The sequence below is a fragment of the Balaenoptera borealis genome (assembly GCF_965194805.1).
Source record: "Balaenoptera borealis genome assembly, chromosome: 8".
NCBI classification, from domain to species: Eukaryota; Metazoa; Chordata; class Mammalia; order Artiodactyla; family Balaenopteridae; genus Balaenoptera; species Balaenoptera borealis.
Window position 1 is genome coordinate 18500530 of NC_138865.1, and position 24696 is coordinate 18525225.

At 44.3% G+C, this 24696-nt stretch overlaps 1 long non-coding RNA gene across 1 annotated transcript; it reads left to right on the plus strand.

Moving 5' to 3' along the window:
• The first annotated feature begins 1523 nt into the window (after positions 1-1523).
• Positions 1524-24681, plus strand: LOC309633979. The gene is made up of 4 exons (XR_014247804.1): positions 1524-3619; positions 4586-4693; positions 5256-5302; positions 24323-24681. It is a non-coding gene; the product is annotated as an uncharacterized lncRNA (long non-coding RNA).
• The last annotated feature ends 15 nt before the right edge of the window (positions 24682-24696 follow it).

The following is a 24696-nucleotide window of genomic DNA, read 5'->3' on the forward strand; positions in this document are numbered from 1 at the left end:
TAGAAGACTCCTGAGATGATATCTGAATTCTTAAAAGAAGGAAAGGTGGGAGAGACAGTTTGTGATTCTGAGTTTGGGCTGCCTGCCTGGGAATTTGTTTTTCTGACGACCTCATGGGTGATGCTTTGGTATCCAGTCCGAGGACACGGGGCTAGACCAGAAGCGTGGTGTTACAGTTTGTGATTTGCATTTGGACGAGGTAGATTGCCGAGGGGGTTGGGGGTTGTGAGCTCCGTAAGTGTCGTGTGCCTTTGTCCTCTGGGTCAAGTGCTGGGAAACAGCATCAGAGCTGAAGTCATGAAAAACTAAAGTTTTCTCTATTTAGGAAAATAACTGGTGGGAACCATAACGTCATCATCACAAGTGGATCCTCTTGCTAAAAGGCTGAGAGGAGGGCAAGAAAACTAGAGAAAAAGCTACAAGTATTAATAGTTGTGGAGCTGGGCAGCTCACAGCCCAGGCTGAGACGCCCTTTGGGCGAATGCTCGCATGTGGCATGTGGGCACCACGGGGCAGCAGTGGTTGGTGGTGAGTCGGTGCTGTGAGGCCTGCAGGTTGACCAAAAGCTAAAGGAAGCACCTTGACTCCAGGTGGCCCCTTCTGATGCTGACAGTCTGTGATTCTTCCGGAGACCGAGAGCAGGCTCAATCTGGAAGAGGGAGTAGGCCCATGAGAAAGGCAGAACCAGAAGAGGCGGCCAGAAGGGAGTGTGAAAAGCCAAAAACCAAAACCAAAAAGATAAGAATACCAAAAGCAAAAGCAGCTGAGAATGAGACCTTATACACTTTATTTTCACTCCCAATGACTCGTTACTGGAAATATTCTGCTTTAGGCTAGTTTGGAAATTAAACACATCTTACGTGCTGTGGGGCTGAGCCTGCCCTCAGAAAGTGAAGGCAAGTGGAGAGGTGGACCCAGGTCACTCAGGCTGGGTCGAGAACGCCTTCTTGTCACCCTTCGAGTCTCGCCACTACATCCCTCCATCAGAGCTCAGCCCACTGCAGTGAGGAACCTTCCAGAGTCCACCTTGGGGTGGAATGCAGACTTGTGTTTGTGCACACCTGTGTGCATGTGCTCTGGGATGCTGCATTTGTTGGCTGGAGCAGGTGTCAGAGCACACAGGTGATAGTGCGAGGGACAGGAGAATGTTAGTCTCATGTACATTTGTGGTCCTAGGGGGTTTTGTGAAAGTAGTTTGTTTGTTTGTTTGTTTTTTTTTTGGCTGTGTTGGGTCTTCGTTGCTGCACGCAGCAAGCGGGGGCTACTCTTCGTTGCGGTGCGCAGGCTTCTCGTTGCGGTGGCTTCTCTTGTTGTGGAGCACGGGCTCTAGACGCGTGGGCTTCAGGAGTTGTGGCACGTGGGCTCCAGTAGTTGTGGCTCGCAGGCTCTAGAGCACAGGCTCAGTAGTTGTGGCGCACGGGCTCAGTAGTTATGGTGCATGGGCTTAGTTGCTCCACGGCATGTGGGATCCTCCCAGACCAGGGCTCGAACCCGTGTCCCCTGCACTGGCATGTGGATTCTCAATCACTGCACCACCTGGGAAGCCCTGAAAGCAGTTTTTGAGGAAAAATTAGCTATGGAGGCAATCCTACAAGTCAGCGCAACACCAGGGCAAATTCATGTGGGAAAATGTTTCATCAAAGTCCGGCAAGAGGCTGGTGGGCAGGCGGCATGTCTTCCCCCGCCAGAACATGTGTGTGGCTCAGTACATTTCTTCATTGCTGCCTCCTACCCTTGCACAAGTGGACACACTGACGAGAGAAGGGAGCAAACAGGATGTCTAACCCTTTCCTGCCTAACGTACCTGGACTTTGAGGGAGAACAAATAAAACACTTCAGAGGGGGGAGATTATTCGAGGACCAGAGTATCAAGCTGGGAGTTCCTGCTGGAAGCTATTTGGGATAAGAATCTGTGAGGATTTCACAAGTCTCTCCTATTCGAGTTCTTTGCTAGAGAGATTGCATTGCTTTTTTTGCATTTTTGTTGCCTAACCACTTCCGCATGTGCTACTTTATGAGTTTCTCCACGTCAGATTCCAGTTCCAGTTGCTGTCATTGCAAGGGGATTCCCACTTCGCAGTCATAACTGGGAATACCTCGCTATTCCCCTTGGGCATTTTGCATGTCCTTTGCAAGCCGCCCCGGCTCTCCTGGTGTTTCCTTGGCCTGGATGTTGTACTCACAAGCTAGTGGTCAGCCAGTGCCAGCCCCAGCCTTGACCCTGATGGCAGTGACTTCCAGTGCCCCATCTCCTCGCAGGCTTGGATGTGCTTGCTCTTTCAAGATCCAGGCAAGAAGGACAGTTGGGTCCAGATGCAAAAGGAAGAGAGATACCTTCCAGTCTCCAAGAGGACTAGCTCTCCGTTCTTACATGGCCACATTTACACGGGAGAGCAACCCAAGGTTATGTCGACTACACTTGGCCATGAGAGCTTTGTTTCCTCTGGTGTGCGCCATGTATTCGAGAATCTATAGTGTTAAACTGAAGCCCTAAAAAGAATGCCTACACTGTAACGAAGACGAATGTTCATGCTTAGGAACTGGTTACTTTCTTTGCACAGCATAAGAACATAACATTTTGAGGCAACCAGGCGACATCCACCTCTGTGCTCGTGGCAGCTGTGGCTTTGACCTTGGCCTGTGCTTTTCTTTATGCCCCATGTCTCAGAAACCTTGGGGTGGTAGCCATTTCAAAACTGCTTTGATTTATTTCACGTCCGTGTAGATGTATTGGTCTCTCTTAATATCAGCGACATTCTTGTCTAAATTATGTACAAAAGAATAAAGCCAAATATCTGTCCTAGGTAATAATGTCTTTATTTTGGAAAAATTGATCACAGCAACAATGAATTAATGGTTAAATGAATAAATCACTGCCTCCATCCCTCTCGTCCTCTAGGGCCCACAGCCATGATGGATTGCAAAGCCTCCTCCAGAAGTGCATCCCCTGCTCCCAGTGACTTTGTGATAACTTGAGATGGTCTTTTAAAATTCACATTTGAGGGCTTCGCTGGTGGCGCAGTGGTTAAGAATCCTCCTGCCAGTGCAGTGGACACAGGTTTGAGCCCTGGTCCGGGAAGATCCCACATGTCATGGAACCACTAAGCCCATGGGCCACAACTACTGAGCCTGCACTCTACAGCCCGTGAGCCATAATTACTGAACCTGCGCTCTTAGAGCCCACGAGCCACAACTACTGAAGCCCATGCTCCTAGAGCCTGTGCTCCGCAACGAGAAGCCACGGCAATGAGAAGCCTGTGCACCGCAATGAAGAGTAGCCCCCACTCGCCACAACTAGAGAAAGCCCACGGGCAGCAACGAAAACCCAACGCAGCCAAAAATAAATAAATTAATTTAAAAAAAAAATTCACATTTGATAGTTGATCCTAAAGAAGTCTTTAGAAATACAGTTGCTTGGTGGTTGCTACTAGACATGAGTTTTACCAGTTTATCTTTGAATGAAAGTCTCTCAAGAATAAAAGGTTGTTTGGATTTGTGGATGGGGGACCTAGAAAGAGAAGTTTGCAACCTGTGGCTTGGAGAAGACTCTGGTGGAGAGATGTCATGGACCCTCAGTTATCACTTACCCCCTCGTCTGCTGATGGCTACCAACACAATGGTGAGCAATAAACCCTTTCCAAGTGAGTAACAAGCCAACGCAGAACTTACCAGGGTAAAGCAGCTCTGGCTTTGGATTTTGGGAGAATATCTTGGAAGAAGCCAAGGCAGAGAAATCCTGTGCAGGACAGGAATGTTGCAAGCATTTCAGAGTTAGATTTCCTCAGTCCTTTAACAGAGTAGAGGTATCTTACTAACATCTGACAAAGTAAGGACTCCAGGGAGAACCATGTGTGCCTGCATTAAGACACTTGGCAGAAGCTCGAGCCCATAGTGCTACAGGCTGTGTCTCTGCAAAATTCCTATGTTAAATCCTGAGGCCCAGTGTGATGGTATTAGGAAGTGGGACCTTTGGGAGGTGACTAGATCATGAGGGTGGAGCCCCCCGTTGGGATTAGTGCCCTTACAAAAGAGACCCTAGAGATCTCCCTTGCCCCTTCCTCCATGTGATAGTGGACAGCAGTAAGTCATCCATCTGTGAACCAGGAAGCAGCTCCTCACCCACCTTCTGGTGCCTTGATCTTGGACTTAAAGCCTCCAGAACTGTGAGCAGATTTCTTGTTTGTAAGCCACCCAGCAGCCTGAGTGGACTAAGACATAGCAGTAACTCAGATTTGTCAGGCAACAGAACACCATGTGTGTACGTGCTGGGAACTTGGTTGCTCTGTGTGTGTGTTTCATATATAAGATATAAAATCCTTACAATAACTTCTTCTGACGGCTAGGCATTATTATCACTCCCATTTTACAGATGGGTCCACTTGAGTGTCTTGTAGTAACAATCAGGCCTGTGCTATGGAAAGCTGAGCTTGCACTGACCATCCAAGACAAGGCTGTCCGGTAGAACCTTGGGAGATGTTCTGTCTGTGCTGCCCAATGCAGTAGCCACACGTGGCTTCTGAGCACCCAAAACGTGGTTCGTGGGGCTGAGGAACTAAATTCTTAATTTTATTTCATTGTAATATAGATAGCCACGTGTGGCCTGTATCTGCTGTCGTGGACGGTGCAGATGAGGCGCTAGCATAACCTAACACGGATGGTTGTCCATCTCATTGCTGTCCTGTAAACTGTACAGGTAAGTACTATGTGTTCGTTGGTACATAAAATAAATTCCATGCCTTAAAAAGGTGGGCATCTGCCTCCCTTGCATTTCTCTCCATAAGTTCAGTGTGACTTTTGGGGGGGCTTCAGTTCAGATGTGAAGGGCCCTCGACCAGTGAACTGTGAGAGCCTCAGTTTCTGCCGTTGGGCCAGCAGGGACCCTGTGCAGAGACTGAAATAGGTGGGTGGTCTCATCTTACAGATGACGGGCAGACCTCGAGGTCAAGGGTCTCTCCAGTTGTGGACACCTGCCTATTGGAGGGCAGTGCAGAGGGGGTGGTTCCTGTCCTTCCACGAACTCACACCTGCCAGCGTGATCATGACCTGACCCTGTCAGTCAGCATGCATGCAGCTGATCTTCATTCATTCAGACCACTGACTGTTTCTCAACAGATACAGATTTACAAAACAGGCTCTCAAAAGTCGGGCTGAAAAATCCTGATCTTTCTCAGGAGAGAGGGCTGTGTATTTTACCCGCAGGTTTTACAGAGAGTCTTGATGTATGTTGGAATCAATCTTATTTTTCCCTCTCTCAGCTGGTCCCAGAGATTGAGAACAGGGTCCTGTGTGTGCTCACAAGTGTGTAAGTATGCACACAAGTGTGCATGTGTGTCTCTGCATGTTCAAGTGGGTATGCGGGCATGTGTTTAAATGTGCATGTGTGTGTGTACACATCCACGTGTAAAGTGTATGCAAGTGCTGCACGTGAACACGTGGGTAGTGTTAGCATATGTATGTGCGGGTGAGTGTGTATGCGTGCAGGCAGTGGAGGCCTGTCTCTGGGGACTGAGGGTGAGCACACAGGTGGGAGGAAGAGTAGACCGGCTGCGGAGGCCAGTGAGGAGAGGTGACGGCCGCAGGCTGATATGCTGATGAGGACTCGGCACCCAGAAAACAGAATGTTCCTGACTAAAGGCCTTTGTTTAAGCAGAACAGCTGCCCAGGGCGTTGCTCTAAGATTTGTCAGTTGGTTGGAAACTATTAGGTTGAGAGCACGATTCTCCTGGAGTGTGAATGCAGATTCTGATTCAGCGGGTGTGGGGTGAGGCCTGAGAGTCTGCACTTCTTTTTTTTTTTTTTTTTTTTTAAAACCTAGTATCTTTTTTTTTTAAACTTATTTTATTATTATTTTTTAAACTTATTTTTATTTTTAATTAATTAATTTATTTTTGGCTGTGTTGGGTCTTTGTTGCTGCACGCAGGCTTTCCTCCAGTTGCTGTGAGCAGGGGCTACTCTTCGTTGCAGTGGGCGTGCTTCTCACTGCGGTGGCTTCTCTTGTTGCAGAGCACGGGCTCTAGGTGCACAGACTTCAGTAGTTGTGGCATGAGGGCTCAGTAGTTGTGGCTCACGCGCTCTAGAGCACAGGCTCAGTAGTTGTGGCACATGGGCTTAGTTGCTCCGTGGCATGTGGGATCTTCCCGGACCAGGGCTCGAACCCGTGTCCCCTGCATTGGCAGGCGGATTCCCAACCACTGCACCACCAGGGAAGTCCGAGAGTCTGCACTTCTAACCGGCTCCAGGGGCAGCTGCTGCCCTCGGAGTAGCCTGAGGTGTAGAAGACAGGTCTCCACAGAGAAATCTGGAGACCCTGGGCTGCCCGAGCGGCCCCAGACCGTGGGAGAGGTAGCCTAGGCAAGGTGAATAAGACTCACACAGGCCCCCCGTGATTTGTGAGACAGGATGGCGAGGTGTGTGGAGCCTCTGCTCCGCTCTGAGGGTCAAAGGCTAGTGAGCTTGTGACATGGTGACACCCCTCGTGCTGGTTGGATAAACTGCAGTAGTCACCAAGATGGGCGCTTTACCATCCACGAGAGGGTCTGAACAGTTACAACTTTGGAGAAACAGGTCACCAGGCCTGGAGCGGGTAAGAAACCTCCACAGATGAGGGAATGAGTCCGCCTTGAGGAGGGAAGAATCGGAGACTGAAAACGGAAAGGGCTTTGGAAAGCCTGGTTTGCCCTGAATGTGTTATCCGGACAGCCCCCAAGGCCAATCTTGGGGTTCCCAAGGGAGGCCCCAGGAAATAGGTTACCGAGAGCTACGGCAAACCACTGGGAATGCAGTGGCGTGACTTTCTATCCTTTGGGCTTCATCCTAAGTGCTCAGTGCCCATCTTGCCCAGCTGGTTGGAGCCTGTAACACCACACTTTGAGGTCGATTACAGATATCTGAGCCTCAGCCCCTCCCTGGCCAGCTGTCTTTAGAGATTGTCTCTGGACTGTGGGTCACTTGGTTAGATCAAATGATGGTAAGTGGATCACTATGTCTCTCTAATTTGCTCTAACAAATTAAGTCACTCTATTGCTAATAGGAGCTCAGTAGTATCAATTTATATTAAAATGATAATGAGAAACACAGTAGCTTCTTATTTTCCAGACACTTTTCTAGAGACTTTACATATAGTATCTCATTAAATCCTCCCAATAGACATTACCATCTCCATTTTATAGATGTGGAAACTCAGGCTGAGAGATGATAAATAACTTGCCCAAGGTCACGCAGGTAGGAAGCGGTTGGATCTGCTTCACGTATCCGCTGCATACACAGCTCTCAGGCCACAGCATGAAGGGCACTTGGACATGCTTGTGATTATGCGTCAGGATTGTGTGTTCTTAAAGGGACATTTGAATTTTGGTATGATAGTAAGACGGGAAACCTATTTACTCAAGAATAATATAGTCACACTCATTCCACACCCACTAAGGTGGCTCTAGTCAAAACGACAAGTGTTGGTGAGGATGTGGAAAAACTAGAACCATCGTTTACTGTTGGTGGGAATGCAAATGGTGCAGCTGCTTTGGGAAACAGTCTGGCAGTTCCTCAAAATGATAAACAGAGTTACCACATGAACCAGCATTTCCATTCCTAGGTTTAAACCCAAGAGAAATGAAAACATGTGTCCACACAATAGTTTGTATACAAATGTTCATAGCTGCATTATTCACAATAGCCAAAAAAAAAAAAACAACTCAAGTGTTTATCAACTGATGACGAGATAAGCAAAATATAGTCTACCCATACAGAGGAATATTATTCAGCCACAAAAGGAATGAAATACTGGTACATGCTACAACTTGGATGAACCTTGAAAACGTTATACTGAATGAAAGAAGCCGGACACAAAGGCCACGTCATAAGTTTTCATTTCTATGAAATGTCCAGAATAGGCAAATCTATAGAGACCGGAAGCAGATCAGAGGTTGCCAGGGGCTGCGTGGGAATGGGGAGTGACTGTTCAGGGGGTCTTGGGGATCTGTGTTTGGACTATGAAAATGTTGTGGAACTAGATAGTGGTGATGATTGCACAACCTTGTAAATATATTTTAAAAACCCCACTGAAATAAAAGTTCACTTTTAAAGGGTGAATTTACAGTATGTGACATATATCTCAATTTTTAAAATGTCTATGATTGAACCTGGAGAAGACAGAGGCTGCAGCCCTGGTCACCACGTGGAGTCTACTGGCCCAAGTGCTGGGGACGTGGACAACACACCGGCTGTCAGGAGGCACCACGCTCTGTTTCAGATCAATGTGTCTTCTCGCCTGGGACCTCCGGGGACCAAACTGGCCTCTGGTTCATTGACCTGTTACAGTGAGCTGATTGCTTACCAAAGGAGTTTTTGGGCATCTTACCAATAAAGGAAAAGAGTTTTTTAGGATTTGTAAAGGATGGAGTTTAGGTGAAATTGGAATGAAGCTGTGGGTTGATAGGCTTGTCCTGCAGAACTGTATAGACCTCCTTGGGAACTGCAAGAACGTGTGTCCAGAGACCCCTTGTGTGAAGCTGTGCACCTGGGTTGTACATCTGGGCTTCATCCCTGAGTCAGAGACCCAAGTCCCTTGGGGATCATGGGCTGCTTCATTCTCACAGCTTTCATTCCAAACGGCAAGTGTCTGACAGTCTAGGATTTTAGAGACTCAAGCTTCTCAGTGGGAACAGCAGCAGTCCTTCACAGAGGGTGTCGTCGTGACAGGGCACAGCTGTCCTGTGAGAAGTGCTTTTCTTATGAATTCTGCAGCTGGTCTTCTGGGGCTGCCCTCTCAGCCCAGTGAGTGGCAGGGTGGGTTTTTACTTTTACATGGAAGGTTCATGCCAGTTACCCAGGGCCCAAATCTGAACAGGAGAGCCACAGCCCCTTCCTCGCAAAGCGTGCAGCCCACAGGGGAGGATAGACTCAAACTACTAGTAACACTAACTATCCTGCCACACTATGTGGTTATATATACTATAAAAGATATACCACACATACAACTATGCTAATTGGTTACACAGTGTGAAATGTGCTCAGCATGAGTTAACCTGGCCTGACGGGGTCCAGGGGTTGAAGGTGGACTTGCTGGGACAGGGCATTTAAGCAGAGCCCTGAAGGGGAAGGAAGGTTAGTGAAACAGCATGTGCAAAGGCCCTGGGGTGAGAAAGCACATGGCTTATTATGTTAGAGAAACTGGAGGGTGGGCAGTGAGACTGGCAAAGAATGCGAGATGGGATAGACGGGCAGGGTGAAGTTTGGTCTCAACAACCATCTCAGGCAGTATAATTAATCGTCACTATCAGTGTACTCAGGCCATGCCAGAGAGGGGCCAGCGAGAGCTACACCTGCTTTTGTCCTGTATCCTCTCTCTAACATACACACGCACACACTTTGTATTTCTCTGTTTTAATTCTCTTACAGACTTCTTTGTGAGGTCAGCACTTACTGATAAAAGCTTTCCAACTTCCTCATGCCACGTATTCATGATCTGTCAGAGAGCCCTCCGTGCATTTTGTTACTTCATTCAAGGGTGTCACGAGGATTTCCATTTGTAGTTACATACGAGGTCTATGGGGCTGCCCATTGGCTTGTTCTGAAAACAGTGGTCCCGGCTCACAGAGCCATTGCCTGTGGACCAAATCTCTGCAGGGGGGAAGGCAGGGGGAGGGGTGCTCAAGACCTGTGTTTTAGTGGACCCTCTGTAGGCAAAATGACCACATAAGAATATTTGTTCTGTTCTGGCAAAACAAGTGGTGAACAGTGTGGGGGTGCAGGGAAGGTAGCTCGGGGCCCTGTGTGTGTGTGTGTGTGTGTGGTGTGTGTGGTGTGTGTGGTGTGTGTGTGTGTGATGTGTGGTGTGTGTGTGGTGTGTGTGTGTGGTGTGTTTGTGTGTGGTGTGTGTGTGGTGTGTGTGTGTGGTGTGTGGTGTGTGTGTGTGGTGTGTGTGTTGTGTGGTGTGTGTGTGTGGTGTGTGTGTGTGTGGTGTGTGTGGTGTGTGTGTGTGGTGTGTGTGTGTGTGGTGTGTGTGTGTGGGTGTGGTGTGGGTGTGGGTGTGGGGAGGGTGTGTGTGTGTGTGGTGTGTGTGTGTATGTGTGTGTGTGTGTGGTGTGTGTGGTGAGTGTTGTGTGTGTGTGTGTGGTGTGGGGTGTGTGTGTGTGTGGTGTGGGGTGTGTGTGTGTGTGTGGTGTGTGTTGTGTGTGTGTGTGTGGTGTGGGGTGTGTGTGTGTGTGTGTGGTGTGTGTGTGTGTGTGTGTGGTGTGGGGTGTGTGTGTGTGTGTGTGGTGTGGGGTGTGTGTGTGTGTGTGTGGTGTGTGTTGTGTGTGTGTGTGTGTGTGTGGTGTGGGGTGTGTGTGTGTGTGTGTGGTGTGTGTGTGTGGTGTGTGTGTGGTGTGTGTGTGTGGTGTGTGTGTGTGTGTGTGGTGTGGGTGTGGGTGTGGGGTGTGTGTGTGTGTGTGTGTGGTGTGTGTGTTGTGTGTGTGTGTGTGTGTGTGGTGTGGGGTGTGTGTGTGTGTGTGGTGTGTGTGGTGAGTGTTGTGTGTGTGTGTGTGTGGTGTGTGTGGTGAGTGTTGTGTGTGTGTGTGTGTGTGTGGTGTGTGGTGTGTGTGTGTGTGTGTGTAACGGTGGTGGGGGTTACAGGGAAGCGACAACCAGAGACTGCCAGCCATTCACCACGTGCTCTTAGAGGCTGGAAGGACCCTGTAGCTGTGAAGTCTGTGGAGAGAGCAGACACAGGTGCCTTGAGCCAACAAGCCTCATGTAATGTACATGAGGAACTCTAGATCTCTCATTGGAAACTAATCATATCTTAGCAAGAAATCGTTTGAACAGTCAGCTCTTCATGTCCTAACGGAGGACTCATCTCTGCCTTCATGCCCTGTTGCTCAGGGCGTGGTAGTCAGGCTTCAGATCTCCACCTTTAAAATGGGCTGATTACCCCAGTAGGGGCCTCTTTAAGGGGCTGTCACAGGGAGTGGGTGTGACCCCCACCAGAGTGAACCAGGAAGGGGCGAAGGCTCTGCAGGTCCGACTAGACCACCTGTCGAATCATGATTCCGAACTGCCTCTTCTCCCTGTGATTTCATCACATACAGTAGGAAAAGTATCTGCCAAAATACCTTACACAAGATAGAAATTTTAGACAAAACACCACACAGGTTGTTTTCTGCAACAGTGATAGAAAACATTGGCTCGAACGAGAATGGATTACCTCCCATAACTGAAGGTTCTTAGAAGGGGCGGGGTGATGAGGTGTAGTACTCCAGGGCCGCCTCTGCCTTCCTCCATGATTGACTCTAGCTATAGTCTGATAGCACAGTGGGTGCTGCAATCCCAGGCATCTTGTCCACTCCTGGTCCTGTCCCAAGAACTCAAGTCTTTCTGAGAGACAGTAGGACCCTGGGTAAGAGGATGAGCACATAGAGGGAAAGTCCACACAGACAGGCACTCTCCCTAGGGACCTGCCTTGCCTGCTGGGAGGTCCGCTGGGACAGACAGAGGGGCTGGAGGGGTCTGAACTTTGCTCTCAAAGAGTGCACGCGTGCCAGCTTGCTAGCGATCAGGGTGGAGGGAGACTGGCCGCCACCTTGCCGCACTTCCCAGCCTGAAATGCATGCCTGGTAGGACTGCTAGTGCCAGCAGCAGCTAGGCACTGAGTCTCAGGTGGACGGGCCCTGGGAGAAAACTTGGTTTAGCTGTGCAGAGACAGCCTGGAGGGCCTGGGGTGTGGTAATGGTCCAAACCTCGGAGCCCATTGCCAGTGTATGAATGGTGGGTGTGGTCCTCCATTGGAGCCCATTGTCAGCATGTGCACAGTGGGGCACAGGTCCAGCAGTGGCAGAGTTTGCCGGCATGCACACTGGGTGGTACCACAGAAACGCACGTCTTGGGCGGACAGCCTCTGGGGAGGAATATGCAGCAGTTCCTTTCCTGGCAGGAGTGCTCCGGTCCCGCCCACCCCACACTATGGCTTGGCGCCGGAGCTGGGAGGCAGCCCAGGTCCCAGGCGGCAGCACAACCACTTCAACTCCTGCAGCTACAGCGCTCTGGCCCCCAGCACCAGCCTAGCACTAGGTCTAGGAGAAACACAATGGAGAAAGGGATGTGACCTTGGGCTGCTTCTGGGCAGAACCATGGACTTCTGCACAGGTGGTGAATAGGTTTGCTGTGACCGCAGGGACCTCACTTGCTTCAGCACTCACCTCCTTTGGGACAAAGCGTGAAGTCAAGGGCAACAGAGCCGAATTGAACCCAATCCTCAGGGCTTCTACTCCAGTAACTGGGGAGCAGAGCCCGCCCCCAACAGGGCTGTGATAGCCATGGAGCGAAGAGGAGGCCCTGCCAAACATCCAGTGCTGGCTCTGGACACCACAACACCAATTACACCCACTATCAAGGGGATAATGGCCAGCACACACTGAGAAAAGATGTGGCTGGTATCCATACCAAAAATATTGGACTCACACGGTCTACACAGGGATGGTCCCACATAAAAACACCCCTTCGAGACCACAGTAGATAACTGTTTCTCCTAAAGTCATAGAGGCAGAGGAAGTTAAGTAAAATGGAAAAGCAGAAGAACCACTCCCAATTAAAGGAACAAGAGAAATCCCATGAAAGAACAAATAATGAAACAGACCTCACCAGTCTACTAGACCCTGAGTTCAAAAAGGAGGTAATACAAACGCTAAAGGCAATAGGAAAGATTATCGATAGAAATGCAGATCCCTGTAACAAGGAACTAGAAACTATAAAACGGAACCAATCAAAATTATACAGCTCAATTGCTGAGATAAAAAACCAATCTAGAAGCAGTGAATAGCAAACTAAATAACACAGATGAACAAATAAGTGATCTGGAAGATAGAATAATGGAAATCACCCAATCAGAACAGCACACAGAAAGACAAATGAAAAACAAATGAAAGCAACAGGCGAGATCTATGGGATAATGTAAAGCATGCAAACCTACACATAATAGGAGTTCCAGAAGGAGAAGAGAGAGAGAAGGGGATCAAAAATGTATTTGAAGAAATTATGGCTGAAAACTTCCCAAACTTGAAGAAGGAAACAAATATCCAGGTACAGGAAGAACAGAGGGTCCCAAACAAGATGAACCCAAACAGACCCACACCAAGACATAAATATTATAAGTAAAATGGCAAAAGTTAAAAATAAAGAGAGGATTCTAAAGGCAGCAAGAGAGAAACAAAGAGTCAGTTACAAGGGAACCCCAATAAGGCTCTCAGCTGATTTCTCTGCAGAAATTTTGCAGGCTAGAAATGAGTGGCATGATATATTCAAAGCCCTGAAAGAGAAAAACCTGCAACCAAGGATACTCTACCCAGGAAGATTATCATTTAGAATAGAAAGAGAGATAAAGAATTTCTCAGACAAGCAAAAACTAAAATAATACAATACTAAACCTACCCTAAAAGAAATATTGAAATGTCTTCTCTAAATAGAAAAGAAGCAAGAATCTATAGGAAAGGGAAAATCACAATAGGAAAGTCAAATATATAAAAGGATTGAAGATCACTTAAATAGGCCAGTAAATAGATTCAAAAACAATAAAAAAATTTTTGTAAAAACAATTTTAACTACAATTAACAGCAAAAGGATGAACATGAAGATGTAAAATAGGGCATCAAAATCACAAAAATGTGAGGGAGGGGAATAAAAAATGTAGATCTTTTAGAATGTGTTTGAACTTGTATTATCAGTCTAAAGCAAGTAGATATAGTTAAGGGTCAACATACTTGAAAACCAGGGTAACCACAAATCAAAAACATACAATAGATTCACAAAAACCAAAAAGGAACTCAAGCATAATAAAAAAGAAAACCATATCAAACCACAAAAGGAAAAACAAAAAATAAGTTTTGTAGAAGAACTACAAAATCAACTGGAAAACAAGGTTTAACATGACAATAAGTACATATCTATCAATAATTACTTTAAATGTCAATGGACTAAATGCCCTGATCAAAAGACAGAAGGCAGACTGGATTAAAGAAAACAAAAACCTATGGGCTTCCCTGGTGGCGCAGTGGTTGAGAATCTGCCTGCTAATGCAGGGGACACAGGTTCGAGCCCTGGTCTGGGAAGATCCCACATGCCGCGGAGCAACTAGGCCTGTGAGCTACAACTACTGAGCCTGCGCGTCTGGAGCCTGTACTCTGCAACAAGAGAGGCCACGATAGTGAGGGGCCCGCGCACCGCGATGAAGAGTGGCCCCCACTTGCCACAACTAGAGAAAGCCCTCGCACAGAAACGAAGACCCAACACAGCCAAAAATAAATACATAAATAAATAAATAAATAAAAAAGAACCACTATGTCCATCCAAATAAATAAATAAATAAAAATATAAAATACTCTAAAATCAAAATTAAAAAAAAAAAAGAAAACAAAAACCTACAATATGTTGCCTACAAGAGATTCACTTCTGGGTGAAAGACATGCACAGATTGAAAGGGGATGGGAAAAGATATTTCATGCAAATAGAAATGACAAGAAAGCTGGGGTGGCAATACTCATATCAGACAAAATAGACTTTAAAACAAAGTCCATAAAGACAAAGAAGGACATTATATAATGATAAAGGGATCAATATAAGAAGAGGATATTATACTCATTAACATATATGCACCCAATACTGGAGCACCTAAATAAATGAAATGAATACTAACAGATATAAAGGGAGAAACTGATAGGAATACAATAATAGTAGGAGACTTTAACACCCCACTGACATCAATGAACAGATTTTCCAAACAGAAAATCAATAAGGCAACAGAGATCCTAAATGACAAAATAGACCAATTGGACTTCAGCCTCAACAATTTAATAGGATAGAAATTATTTCGAGCATCTTTTTTTCCCTGTACCTGCATCGTCCTGTTTTTCATGCCCTCCTCTCTCAGCTGCTAATTAGGGGTGATGTCATCTCCGAGCTGCTCTCCGGCAACCTTGTAGACTGTGTTTGGATATGACTTTGAAATAGGCAAGTTTGTAAAGGTGGCTCAGCTGGAGAAATGTCCCCACAGAGGCCATGGCCCCCAGCAGGGGGCAGCCGCCTTTGCAGCGTTCACCGTCTAACCATGACACTGTCTTAAGCCGGCACTTGTAGCAAGTGCAAGGCTCATCATGCCAGAAAACCGAAAGGCAGATGCATGTGATTTCTCTTTTTTTAAAAAAAGGAGCGTAGTTTACAAGAGCTGTAATTTGGGATAAAAATGTGTCAGATAGTATCCCTGCATCAACAACATATGGGCAGCTTAAGCCCCTTATCAATTAAGAACAGCTGGTCAAGTGTCTTCCAGCAAAACTTACCTTGAGGCTTAGAAGATGAAGAAAATGAGGCGTCTCCTAACTTTGGGTCCTGGACCCAGCTGGTGGGAGCCCCGGCAGAGACCCAGCTCGGGCCTGGAGACAGCCTACAGGCAACTATTGTCAGAGTCTGGTTACTGCACTAGGTTAGTAACTCTTATTCCTGCACGAGTTAAAGGCAGCAAGTTGGGAAACTCATATTTTTAGTTGTGTAGCCATTGCCCTACCAACGTCCATTATTCTAAAGCTGGTCTGAGGCCATCCCGCTGCCTCCAAGAGCCACTGGACTCCTTTTTCTCGCCAGACTCCGAGATCCACCCTCTGCCAGTGTGTCAGGATGGCGCTCGCTGCACGGCTACACTGAGCCCCCAAATCATGTTTGTTCTAACAGTGGATGGCATCCTCCCTTCTCGGTGTGGCCGGCGGGAAGAAGGACAAGCACGCTGGGCCCCTGGAAGGCCGGGGGCATAGGAGGAGCACCCCCTCCCCTTGCAAGCAGTCCCTGAGCCAGCGGGACACCAGGACACTTCTGTCTCCTTCCTGGGAAGGGAGAGAGGCCTGGTGGGCATCCCTGGGCTGCCACGAAGCTGTGTCGTGGCCTCTGTGGGGGTGTTTATCTTAAGCTGCACATTTGTCTTGTGTGGTTTTCCAAATCCCTTTTCTTCTTTACAGTAAAAGCTTAAAGAGACACGTGGATGAGATAAGAAAAAAAATCCATGGAGGGGCCAGAAAGAATACCAGAAGCTATCGGTAGCTGCCAGGTGCTGTTGTCCCTACATGTCAGAGGTTGGGCTGAGAAGATTTTACAAAAAACATTTGCCTTTGTCTTTGACTTTGTTAGTTAAGACTTGAAGACAATTTTCCTTAATGGTGGATGTCATTGGCTTCTGGGTATGATTGCTTAGTGTTGGATGTTGATAAAAAGATGAGCAGGACTAAGAGTTTTATGGTTTTCTCATTCAAATGCTAGCTCCTGAGGCCTCCGAGTTTGGACGGACACAGAGCCTCGTCCATAGGCGGATGTGAGGGCTGAGTGAGAGCAAACATTGTAGCTGTTGTGTTCAAGCTTCCTGTTCTTACTCACCCTAGTCAGGCCAACTGCTCTCCCAATGTCTGTCTGAAAGAGCCCTCAGCAGAGACCTGAGAGGTTGGTGAAATGGGGATTCTTAGTGAATGCTAAAAGTGAGATCTGGATATACTTCTCTCCATCCCTGCCCAAACTGAGTACAGTTGATTTACAATGTTTCAAGTGTACAGCAAAAATGATTCAGTTATATATATATATATATTCTTTTTCAGATTCTTCTCCTTTGTAGGTTATTACAAGATATTGAATATAGTTCCCTGTGCTATACAGTAGGTCCTTGTTTACCTATTTTATATACAGTAGTGTGTATCTGCCGGCTCTTTATTAAGTCACCAGCAAGCTCACAGACCAGTCATCTCCCTCCCTCCTCGCTCCAGAAGGGATTTAAACCAACTAATAGAAATAGACAAGTTAAAAAAAGATAACATGAAATCGGAAAGAGAAAATGTGAGTGGAGAAACCCGACTGGGTGCATTGGCTTATCCAAGCCTGAGTCCCCAGGGGAAGGGGCCCTCACTGTCGGGGGTTCCCTGAGGCTGTGGGGAGACTTCTGGTTCATTGGGTTCCCCTCTGTGCTGTGAATCGGTGTGAGGACCCTCAGTTCTGCTTGGCCACTGAGCATGGGGCACCCGTACTCCTGGGGAGTCACAACTTTTCTTCCTGTTTTGTCTCTGCATTGAACCATCTCCAAATCCTATTTAGATTACAGTTATCTTGAAATAGAAAGACCAAGAATCACCGAGCACGTTGGAAGTGAGGAAAGTGCTCTCAATGGGCAGCATGGCCTAGAGTGGACATGAAGGCCCGCCTGGGAGCAGAGGGGAGGCACAGGTGCTGCTAGCAGGTGGGTGCTGAGGTCAGGCCCATGGGGCCTGGGAAATGGTGTCAGGAGCCCAGAAAGTCCAGCCTCAGTGTAATGATATCTGAAGCAATTAAGGAGTGGTTTTAAAGCAATCAATATCATCTATACCAGGTGTATTTTGTAACTTAACATAATTCTGTAAAATACAGTTCACAATTCCTAGACAACCACACAGACATTAAAGGTTTGTGTACAGGTGGAAACAGCAGAAACACGTGGATCTCTTTAAGATGAAGGGGAAAGTCATCACAGCAGAAAAATGTGTCCTTGGAACAAGAGAGTATAGTTAAACTAAGTCTTATTTCTATTTCTTCAATTCGATTAGTAGAATTGTCTACTTCATCATGACTAGCCCTGGATCATCAAAAATCTGTATTCTTTAGCTTCTCTGATTAGCAGAAGAGAAGGTGTTTCCAACACCGCTTACAAACATGAATGCTTCTGTGGTACGTAACAGATACCTCCTGCCAGCAGTGACCTTGAACAAGAGCAGTGTTCTCAGACTTCTGTTCTTGGGATCCTTTATACTCTTATAAACTATTGAGGATGACAAAGATCTTTCATTCATGTGGGTTGGAAGTATTACTATTTACTGTATGAGAAATTCAAAATAATAACTTAATTTTTTTTACATATTAATTCAATTAAAATAACACTAATAAACCCATTACATGTTAACGCACATATTTTTACAAAAATGATGTTTTACCAGTAATTATTTTGTTTGCAGAAGAGCGTCACTGTGTGTCTTTTTGTAAATCTCTTTAATGTCTGGCTTAATAAAAAATAGCTGGATTCTGATATCTACTTTGGCATTCAATCTGCTGTGATAGGTTGTTTTGGTTGAAGTATATGAAGAAAATCCAACCTCATGTAGATCTGTAGTTTGAAAAGGGAAGAGAATTTTTAGAGCCTTCAGATAGTTGCGGATATTCTTCTTTGATACTACACCAACACTTGACAAGTGGTAGCTTCTTAAAGGTTAGCTGCGATGTGCAATCTGAAATCTTATCGATGGACTTTTTATCCTCTGTTACACTACAGTCAATTAGAGCATCTTGTACTTTGAAGAGATCTGTGCATGGTAAATCTGTGCATGGATTTATATGACTATGCATTGACCCCTTGGAAAATATTGGTTCACTGAGTTAAACAGAACTTCCAAATTTTGACCTAGTTATTATACAACATGAAGCAAATCACATTTGTTAATATCACCACCAAGCTCTCAAGTGTTTTAATGACTGAAAACCTGTTGAGCTCATGGCTCTGGGTATAAGCTTTTCAAAATTTTAATTTTTGCTTGAAAGATTGAATGTTATCACAGGCAACAAGTAATGTCAGTTGTTTTTCTTGAATCGATAGGCTCCATTTATTCATTTCTGAGAAAATGTCTGCCAAATGCCCAAGTCTAAATATTCAGTTCATCTGCCAATTGTTCTTTCCGGAAGAAATGATGTTCCATGAAAAAGTGGCTAGTTTGGCTTGCTAGCCAAACAATTGCACAGTGTTTTTCCTCAAGAAAACCATAGTATTTTGGTATGCAGCAGAAGTGCTTTATGCAAACTTCCCATTTTGTCATACAGAATGCAAAAGACTTGTACTCAGAGTTTGAGATTTAATAAATTAATAACTCTTACAGCATCATCATGAATATTCTTAAGTGAAACACTTTTTTTAAACTGTGTGAATGCATGTAAGTGAGGAATATGGTTACTACTAAGTACCGTTTGGTGCCACTGGCTTGATTTAGGTTGTACCAGTGGTTTTACCCACTGTTGCTTTTGTACCATTCGGGCAAATGTCAATATAGTGAAGGCAAATACCATTTTAGTGTTATTGTGAAAACAGTTTCCACCCTGCAAGCCATCTGAAAAGGTCTTGGGTCACACAGTGTTCTGGAGAACGTACGTTGAAAACTGCTGAGATAGGGGTTTATTTTTATTATAAGCTGTCTGCAAGCCTTCTGGAGATAGGTAAGCACCAGACAGGGGGTTCTTCTTATTCCTTTTGTATCACAGAGAGGAAGATTCCAGGAAGAGCCTTAAGTGCCACTGGCCAGGCCTGCAGGAGGCTCAGAAAGGAAGCGTTCGGGTTGTCCTGCTTCTGTGGGGGGTGGCAGCAGAGAGAATGGGGTTAGAGATGGGAAGCCTCAGTACCTGAACAAGTAAAGTACTTTGGGGCTTCACTCTTTCTCGTTTTAATAAAACAAAAGTCCACATTTCTGATTTCACACTTTTTTGTTTCAAAGAGAGGAACTACATATATTATTTTGTTTCTACAATACTTTATGGGACTTTTTGGAGGATTTAATAAGTTAACATAAAATAGGTAATGCCTGCCAACATTAAATAGGTAACAAAGTGCCTGGCATACAGCATTGAATAAAACACCATCATCATTAAGCGTCCCGGGCATCCAGTGCCCTGCGTGAGCTGGCACAACCCACCTTCCATCATCCTCTCCATCCACCCTCCTGACAAATGTCCACTGAAGCCAAATTGAGATGCTTGCTATTCCCTCTCCCCAACCTGCTTGGGCCCACCATCTACCACCTCTTTCTTGGGCCCATTCTCCTACAGATTCTTCCAATCCTCCTCCTTGAAGTAACTGTTCTTCCTCTAGACTTGGGTTATGGGCTGAATTATGTCCCCCCAACAAAGATATGTTGATGTCCTGATTCTCAGAACCTCAGAATGTGACCTTATTTGGAAGTAGGGTCATTGCAGATATGATTAGTTAAGTTAAATGAAGCCATACTGCAGTAGGATGGGCTCATGATCCAATGTGACTGGTGTCACAAAAAGGCCATGTGAAGGTGGAGGGCTGGAGAGATGCGTCTACAAGCCAAGGGACACCAAAGATTGCTGTAAACTACTGGAAGCTCGGAAGGGGCAAGCAAGTATTCCACTATGGTTTCAGAGGGTAAGGGTTTCTCTTGGGTCCCAGCTTCATGCTCTTTGAGTTTTGAACTCTCTGACTTTATTGTGCATACCTGTATTTTGTTTGTTGAAGCTTCTTGGTAAATCACCCTTTTGTCTGTAAGGGGAGAAACCTGTGATTCCCTGGGTTTTAGGGAGCAGTAGGATTACAGGGCTTCCTGTAGATGATCTGTTTTAGGGAATCCAAAGGCAAAGATGGGTTCTACCTGGTCTAAAACTCTTGCTCCACTGTCCTCAAAAATTCCTATTTCCTATATGTATACCCACTATGGACCAGGAACTTGTGCCTTTTTGGAAAATGAGTGAACTTTTGGATAATTTGGAATTGTAATGGCCACTTTAGGGGAAACTTCAACTTAGACAAGTCTACCTGAAAAGAGGATCTCAAACTTCTCAGAGACAATAGAATGCATTCTTTGCTTGGTATGCAGAAGCTTCTAAAAGACAGAATGTTTCCAAAACTACCTTTTCTAAAAGAATCCTTACAGCATACAAACAACAATCTTTAGCAAAAAACTTTGGTCATCTGAGCAGGTAACCTTAGCTTAGTCCAGTGGCCAGGAACACAATTTGGATCCAGCTATTCTTTTGGGTTTTGTATTATTGTACCTGTGACATGGCTAAAATTTTTATTTTTTATTAATATTTATTTATTTATTTTGGCTGTGCTGGGTCTTAGCTGCGGTACACAGGATCTTCCTTGTGGCATGCTTGAGGGATCTAGTTCCCTAACCAGGGATCCACCTGGGCCCCCTGCATTGGGAGCGGGGAGTATTACTCACTGGACCACCAGGGAAGTCCCTAAAATTTTTAAATAAAAGCTATAAGGTCTCTGTTTGTGTCTGTCAATATGTTTACCTGTGTAAGTATCTATATTATGTATATGTGATAATTTTAAAAGCGTTCTATTTAATTGGCTAAAAGAAGACTAAGTGCTCGTATGAAGTATTCGTAAAAAACAGAAATATAGAATCTAACTCAAATATTTTTTAAGTTCACATGATCTGGGATAATCTTGGATAAATAAAAACTAGTTTAAGTTTGTTAGTTTAATAAAACAGGCATGTTTTCAGAATTGTCAGCATTAAGTATAGCACAAACATACAACTTTTTCTACCTGGGTTTACTAGTTAAATTAGCTCATGCTATCTCTATATTACAAAATTGTCAGCCAGAAAAATAACTTAAGATGATGGTTAGCTGTTTGATGTCTAATCTAAGCATAACTGTTAAGAAAAAATAACTTAAATAAATTTAAATAAGATAAAAGTTTATACTAAGTTTAACTAAATAATGGATATACTTTGAATATCTAGGTCATATCCAAATAAGATAGTATACTGAGATGTTGATCACTAAACATAAAGATAAGTTTATCTACTTTTGGCTTTTTAATTTTTATAGAGAGACAATGGGTATCCGGGTCTGTTAATAAATATGTCATTTGCCACATTAAAAAAAGTATGCTATGAAAAACATGTTTCTAAGAAGTATACATTTTTATAATTATGTACAGTTGGCACCGTGTATCCTTGGGTTCTGCATCCATGGATTCAACTAACTGCGGATTGAAAATATTCAGAAAAAAATTCCAGAAAGTTCCAAAAAGCAAAACTTGATTTTGCCACATTTTGGCAACTATTTACATGGCATTTACATTGTATTAGGTATCACAGGTAGTCTAGAGATGATTTAAAGTATACAGGAGAATGTGTGTAGGTTACATGCAAATATACATCATTTTATATAAGGGACTTGAGCATCTGCTGATTTTGGTATCCACGGCGGTCCTGGAACCATTCCCCCGAGGACACATGACACGGAGGAATGATTGTATTTATACATTTGCTAATTTACTACAGGATGTTAATATGTGATAAACAGTTCACAACTGCCTGCTTCCTAGTTTTCACTGGGAAGGAAAGATTAGTAATAGTTAAACTTAGCAAAGGAAAACAACTCTGCATACAACGTATGGGAAGAAAATGGGATATATTTTTTTATGAAGAGTATGCAAGGATTATAGGATGTGTTTTTGTTAAGGGAAAAGAGAGCAATGTTGTCTAAAAAAAAAATGACTGGTTGTTCCAGAATAAGAAAAGAAACAAAAATAAGACAAAACCTAAATGGATATAGAAAATTTCAGAAGGTTTATGGAAAATAAATTTTATGTGTGAGGTCAAATCTGGCTAAAATTGAATAGATATATTATAAGGTTTTTTTAAAAACAAGCTTTAATAAATAGTGTACTTATGTAAAACTAAAACAATGTTCCTTCATCTGCTAAAAGGACAAAGTTTTATTAGACTCAGTCTGCTCTTGGTAAGACTCTGAAAGGTTTTTCTTTACTTTTCAAGTAGTCTGCCTAGAAAACAAAGATTCTGTTGTTTATGAAAATAATTTCCTGTGCTTCATGTTGTCTTTATCAAGACTGATTACTTAAGAAAACTGAGTCTTCTCTGTTAAAAAAGCTAGGGTTTTTTACAACTACAGTTGACCTTTGAACGACATGGATTTGAACTGCATGGGTCCACTTATACTCACATTTTTTTCAGTAGATAGGTACTACACGATTCCAGGTTGGTTGGATCCAAGGATACAGAACCTCAGATTTGGAGGGCCAACTGTAAAGTTACATGTGGATTTTTCACTGCATGGAGGGTTGTGTTTCTATGTTGTTCAAGGGTCAGTTGTATATAACTTTCTGTATTTGCCTTTGAAATCTTTTAATTGTCACTTTGGTTGAATGAATAAGTGTTGTTTCACAGTGACCTGTGATCCTATTTGATCAAGTGTCTTAAACATTTTGACCTTTTTGTTTTTTAAGTTATTTTATTTTTAAATTTACTTATTTATTTATTTTTATTTTTGGCTGCATTGGGTCTTCGTTGCTGTGCGCAGACTTTCTCTAGTTGTGGCGAGAGGGGGCTGCTCTTCATTGTGATGCTTGGGCTTCTCATTGTGGTGGCTTCTCTTGTTGCAGAGCACAGGCTCTAGGCACTCAGGCTTCAGTAGTTGTGGCACATGGGCTCAGTAGTTGTGGCTCACAGGCTCTAGAGTGCAGGCTCAGTAGTTGTGGCATGCAGGCTCAGTAGTTGTGGCTCACGGGCTCTAGAACGCAGGCTCAGTAGTTGTGGCACACAGGCTTAGTTGCTCCGCGGCATGTGGGATCTTCCCAGACCAGGGCTCGAACCTGTGTCCCCTGCATTGGCAGGTGGATTCTTAACCACTGTGCCACCAGGGAAGCCCCATTTTGATATTTTTGACACACTTCCCAAAATCAAATTCTGAGTGAAGTCTTTTTGACCTCAAACTAACTTTGGGATTTTCCAGAGGGTGCCTGGAGGATTTCAAAAGTGTTGTTCTCTCTCCTTATAAAAGAGAAATGTTAATTTATTAGGTTTATTTGATATGTTAAGTTATATGGGAAACAAAAACTAATGTTTAACTTTCTTAGATTTTATTTACATGGTTGTATATTATTAATATAAGTAATTCAGAAATTATATGAAATTCCTAAAAATTTGATATGTCCTGCTGTAATGTTATCAGTCATAATTTCCGTTATTATTTTATAGTATTATACATCACAAAAATAACAATTTGCTTCTCAATTGCATCAATTTTTTGGTGAATTTTATCCATGGCTGTTTTTAAGTCTTTCGTCACTCACAGACAGTTATTTTTTATTCTCTATTCTTCTCTGAATGCACTTACAGTCAACTACAGGCAAAAATGCTTCATCTTCAAAGAGATTCATGGAAAGGACCCTGACAAGTACTCTAACCACTGGACCACCAGGGAATCCACCCCCGTCTTGTTTTTGGCAACGTTGGGTGGCTTTCGGGATCTTAATTCCTCAACCAGGGATTGAACCCGGGCCCCAGCAGTGAAAGCGCCGAGTCCTAAACAAGTACTCTAAAGTGTACGTTTCTGATAACTTTAAGATTGTAACACTGAACTGGGTAAGACTTTATAAAACTCTAATGAAAACTGGTTGATTCATAAAGCTGCTAACCCAAGATGAAGCAAAACAAGAATTAACAGGAGACTGAATGAACTGATGAAGATGATTATCACTTTTATGATTTAATTTAAACATTGCTGGTTCTTTCATGTTTTGTTTTCCAGATTTAAAGGACCTCTTCTCCTGTCTCGTAAGCTACCTATAACTTACAGCGATTTAATAAAGTATACTTTTGTAAACAAAGTTGAAACATTTATCTTTTTCTCCCTATCTGATCCCTCCAGAATTCAGAAGCTCTTGTTAAATATCCTTATTTTTCATGGCAACACAAGTATTTATATAAACAATAAAAATCTGTTCTCCTTGTAATAGGACACAATTAGACAAGTCCTTGACTTAGCTTCTTAGCCTAAAGAGACTTTAAAGGTCTAATATGAGATTCCTTTGTGGACTTAAAAAATTATTCACAACCTAAAAGTTGAGTTATGTTTTATTTGGCAGAAATTTTTAGGACTTAAGCCAGGGGGGCTTAAGAGAG